This window comes from Triticum dicoccoides, chromosome 3A (assembly GCF_002162155.2).
Source record: "Triticum dicoccoides isolate Atlit2015 ecotype Zavitan chromosome 3A, WEW_v2.0, whole genome shotgun sequence".
Classification (NCBI taxonomy): domain Eukaryota; kingdom Viridiplantae; phylum Streptophyta; class Magnoliopsida; order Poales; family Poaceae; genus Triticum; species Triticum dicoccoides.
Window position 1 is genome coordinate 20,435,270 of NC_041384.1, and position 5,654 is coordinate 20,440,923.

The 5,654-nt window shown below is 45.3% G+C and overlaps 1 pseudogene; it reads left to right on the top strand.

The window, feature by feature from the left end:
• The first annotated feature begins 3,076 nt into the window (after positions 1–3,076).
• LOC119266759 overlaps positions 3,077–5,654 on the top strand; it is a 4,749-nt pseudogene continuing 2,171 nt past the window's right edge.

Below are 5,654 nucleotides of genomic sequence, written 5' to 3' on the forward strand. Positions count from 1 at the left end.
GTGCGCGCCCTCGAATGAGTTAAACAAAGTCACGGAGATGAGACTCTCCATGCACCTATGTTTGGTTGGACCTCTCTGAGGTGGGTAAAGGACCCTATCCCATTCCTTGTAATGTTCTATAATCTCAAGTATTACAACAATGGATGGAAACTAATGTAGATGAATCTCCTGAGGACAAGGTTATGTTGACGAGGAAGTGGAATTTATATTTTTGATGTTGTGGTTCTTGTGGATGTAAAATGGTGATTCAATTCAGAACTATTTTAGCTTATGTCGTCCATAGTATCTTGTTATGCCCGTGATATCATCAAGTAGAGTTGATTATTTGGGGCATTTATTTTGTGTTTGCCATGTAATCAAACTATGGAAGCGTATTAGGGATGCAGTCCTGGCCGGTTGTGTTACCAGTTTCATTCAGAAATGAAATTGGTGGGAAACCTTTTAATTCAAGGAAAAAAACTACTAGAAATGGTCATGAATCACCTTGGGACTGAGATGGCTTGCATGGATCATTCATTACATGAGCTGCTTGTGCTTTGTCATGGCCTCTGGGTTGTTATACATGCCCTTACCTTGGACATTAATGCTTCATCCTTTTCAATTTAGCTATGTACACCGTTCTAATCTAACGAAACGAATAACCTTTAAATTTGTGTAAGCTTCAATTTTATTTCAATACACCCATTGCATGAATGAGTGAATGCAGGAGGAAGAAGATTTTGAGACCCCAAGAATTTAGGTGTAATTTTCTTTTTTGTAATATGTATCTTTGATATTTAATATATGGTCTTAGAGCCTTTCACACACAAAGAGGTTTGGACACAATTCTGTTTGCTTGAGTCAACGAATTAGGATGAAAAAGGATTCTTAATTTTATTTTTTAAAATAAAGACGTTAAAGGGCATCTTAGATTTGATTAATATTAAGGAAAACAAAGGTCAGTGCAATGAATAGACAAATGGACCTAAAATGACCAATAAAAAGTAAAATTAAATTAAAAATAATACTAGTCTTCTTTTTTCTCTGATTGTATGCTGCCCGCGGAAGATTAAGGACTGCACTTAACCAACAACAAAGAAAAGCGACACCTATAAATGCCCTCAGCATATCATTGCTCGTCTCTGTAAAGGGTTGTTATGTGGCCGCGACGACACCTACGAATCGGCACAATGGGGAAACAGAAGTACTAGATGGTGTGCTAAAAAAAGTACCGGATGGTTTAGTGGAACCTTTTCCTTTCTACATAAAAAAATCACTACAATCGGATGGCCATTTTTGGTATTTTCATTCCAAAAAAGTCCAGAAAAGCTACAACAGTACGCATAGGAAGCAGGCCGTTTTAACGTAAAAAAATATGAATTAGGCCGTTTCGGCCACAGATCAAATGAACGCATGTAACCGTGTAAGAGCATCTCCAATAGATGGTTCATATATAAAAATAACCAATTTTTGGAGCTTTGAAAGCAAAAGGCGCTGCTCCAACAGATGGTATAAATGTAAAAAAGAATTACATCACCGTCTTCCGGAGATATAAAATTGAAAACTTCGTGATACAAATTTACATCACGAAATACAAGTACTGTAAAATCACGGCCGCCCACGAAACGACCAACCGCAAGTTCATTTGCCTTCCCACTTGCGACCGCCCACTCGCGACCTGCCCGTCCGCCCCCGCCATGGCCGAAGCCGGCGACCCCGCCGCTTTCGCCGCAGTCGATGGGCTGACGCACGTCGCCGCCTCCGTTGCCACCGCGGCGAACTCGCCCTCCGTCGTCGCGTCCATGCCGCCGCCCCCCTCCAGCCGCCCCGGCCGGCCGCCACCACACCGACGGTTCCTACGAAGGCGATGAAGGCACGAGGCGGAGGCAAACGGCCGGTGAATCGCGCCCGGAACCCGGCTGAAAGTGCGGCTCAGCCGGCCAAAATCTCGAAGGCAGCGGTGGCTCGGGCCGCCGACTCGAAGCCACGGCCGGCAGCGTCCTCGAGCAGCCAAGGAGCCATTCCTCCACCTTCGCCGCCGCCAGCGTTGGCCGTGGAGGAAGATGTGGCCACGCCGACGGCCACTGCCTCCAACATGTTCGATGCTATATTGCAAAGGTAAAAAATATATTTTGTGCTCTCGTTTGTTGTTTCAAATTGAATGTGATGTTGAGGAGGAGGTATGGGAGGTGCCATGGGAGGAGGCATGGGAGGTGCCATGGGTGGCTACATGAACATGATGGAAGGTGCCATGAATGGTGCATTTGGCGGAAATATGGGAGATGGCTTCGGTGGCAACATGGAAGGTGGCTTTGCTGGCATGGGAGGTGGCTTTGGAGGCAACATGACTGGCATGGGAGGTGGCTTTGGCGGCAACACGATGGGTGGCTATGGAGGTGGCTATGGCGGCAACATGACCGACATGGGTGGCAATGAAGGTGCTTCCGGTCGTGCTCTCGGCAACGATACTTCACCGCTTCACAACGTCGACAAAGAAGCCGGTGATGATGATGATCGTACCACGGTTCACAACGCCGGTGGTGTTGATGACCCACATGAATGATATTCATATGTATTTTAATTTGTAGGCCGAAAAACTTTGATTGGGACGTTGCATTTTTTATAGAGGGATTTCAGACTATGATGACAATGATGCAGTTTTGTTATGATTTCAACTATGATGATGATGCACTTTATTTCAAATTTCAAGATATTTGAATGCAAAACCGCGGCTGTACAGTGGGTGAATAGCAACCGCGCGGCCGTCGGACGATTTTGCATCTTCGTTTTGGATCATCTGTTGAGGTTGCTCTTTTATTTACATCTCGGTTTGGACCATCCGTTGAAATTGAGCCTATTTCGAAGATGTAAAAAACACTTTTTGTGCTTCAAACTTGAACTATCGTTGGTTTGAAGCATCAAAATATACATCATTAATTGGAGATGCTTAACGACTGAGAACATCCAATCATTTGTTCGTTCAGCGGTCACATCCCACGCGACACACGAGAATGTCTAAAAAAAACTAGCCTGAGACGCAAGTCACAACAACCATGCTCGCGGCGCCCGTATAAGAAAAGGCGCTCCTGCCGGCTGCTGTGTGTGTTCACGGCACAGTGAAGCCGCGCGCCCCCAAACTAGACGAGGCACGCCATCGTCTGCGGCCGCCATGGCCACCTTCTTCCTATCGCACGGCGGCCCCACGCTCTGCGTCGACGAGACGATCCCGGCGTGGAGCTTCTTCAAGTCCTGGCTGCCCGCGGCGGTCGCGGGCGCGCAGCCGCCGCGGTCGCGGGCGCGCAGCCGCCGCGCGCCATCCTGGTGGTATTGGCCCACTGGGAGACGGCCATGCCGGCGGTCAACGTCGTTCCCGGCATCAACGACACCATACACGACTTCTCCGGGTTTCCCGAGTCCATGTACCAGGTCTGCCCTCTCGTACGTTCTGCATGGACGTCAATACTCCGTTGAGATTTTCTCGTACGATTTACTCTGCTCACTCAAGGATGCAAAGTAGTCGCACCTATCGTGCATAATGCTATTTTTCTCTGCCCATATTCTCTCAATAAAATGGAAAAAAAATCTAAGTAGCATACGTGTCAAAGTAAGTGTATGCATGCTTGGAAATTTCATCCCCATGCATATGCTGTCATCGTCAGCATTGCATGCTAAATCTAAAATTCAAAATGATTTATGTTGCAAGCTGTGAATTCGGTTAGTGATCTTTCTTCGTCTCTACAAGGGCTTCAAGACAAGATTTCATTTTGTTTGACGACTACTTATCGCCACAATTACTAGGTTACAGTTTCGTAGCCATAAGTGTTCGTAGCTGTCATGCTAGCAACGAACATATATGTGAATACACATACCACAAGTATTACATTAGATACTTGTTTTTTTTAATATAAAAGAGGTTTCCCTCCGATTTCGTTAATGAAACCAAAAGCGGACCGAATTCTGGAGTCTTACAACGCACCAGCAGGGCCGTCCCATGGATATACGGGGCCCCAGGGCAATAAAAGAATAAGGGGCCCTTCTTGAGACATACTAAAAGCTCAGTTTTTCTTTTCAAAAGTAATGTAATATGGATATCCAGTATATAGCATAGATTGGTGATCTTTCGACTCTAAGACTGGCAGTACCACTATTTATCAATCAAGAGAAATGCATCGGGATAGTAATGAAATAATATAGCTCCACAAAATATCGATTTCCTAATTGTCAATAGAGACATCAATTTTTTGGCACAACAAATAACCTTGTAAAAACTGGTTGCTACTTAATCATTTGTGTTACCATGTACATATGTTCTGGATCCTCCCCCAATCTGCCATGTTCTGGTACCCAAAAATTTATCACCCAAATAATAATTCACCTCTTCCAAACTATCCTACATACGGCATAGCAAAGCAAACTGTGTATTTCATGTTAATACTATGATGACAAATGGAGATTCCCTAGAAGAATTCTAGTTTTGTAAAAGTTAACAGTAATTGTCCCTTTTGAGATTATACTACTAGTAATTCTTGAAGACAAGTCAGTAAACAAGCTGCACAAAAAATGGTTAATACAGGGATCAAAAGCACCTGGATATTGATTGATGTGGATGTAGATGCCTTGATCCGTACGCCGCAGTAGTCAGCACGAACAAAGAAGATGACACCATGAAGTGGATGAAATTTCTCCCTTCTCCTAGACTACTGCCTGAGCCCTCTGACATTTGGATCCAATGAAGAGCGGAAGAAAATCCATGGAGATTAGCGGATCTGCGATGTTTGAATCATGCGTAGAGCTATTTATCAACGAATCTTTGAATTGAAGAACGAGATTATAGGAAAGAAGAACATGTACTTTCCTGGTCGACCAAAGTCTAGGAAACGGCGAGAGCGTTGAGAAACGAAGGAGAGCTGATTGGGGAATGATTTGCGCCGTAGATATCCATTGATGACTGGCCACGACTTTGGAATCGGAGCGGGGACGCCGAGTTTGGGATTTGGCGAAGCAGAGGAGTCGCGGGTCTGGGGTCCAGTGCAAACAGATTGATTATCGATGAATTCCTTCGTGAGGTTTGCCTAATGGGCTTTTCCTTGCACGGTTCCTTGGAAAAAAATCGTGTATTTTTTTTGGGCTTCATGAAGGTATACTATTTGGGCCGGGGCCCCTGCCTCCTCGGGGCCCAGGGCGGGCGCCCCGTTTGCCCGACCTATGGGCCGGGCCTGCGCACCAGGCCAAATCACACAATTCCAGCGAAGCTACCTACTACCCCTGCACCCGATCAACACAGGAACAGAACAGCATTGCTTGCATCCATCGCCAAGCCAACTAGTTATTAAAAGCAAGTTTTAAGATTACAAGCCAACATAGAAGAAGTGGAAGGCCAGTTCTTCGCTGATCAGGCCTCCAGACGACGAACAGCCAGTCTCCACCATTGCGTCGCCTTGTATACCTCACTTGCCACCTGCTCGATTAGCTTTGCTCCCAGCTGCATTAGTCTTTTTTTCAGCTTTTTTTTCTGCAAGATTGACCAATCCACAATCCAGTTATAGATCAACCGGATAAAAAACATTGGATCATGAATCTTTTTTTGTTCTGAATATAATGTCATTTCTACATTTCCAAAGCGACCAGAAGATAGCCGCACTCCCTACTAGCACCATCTTTGTCTCTGGTTTCTT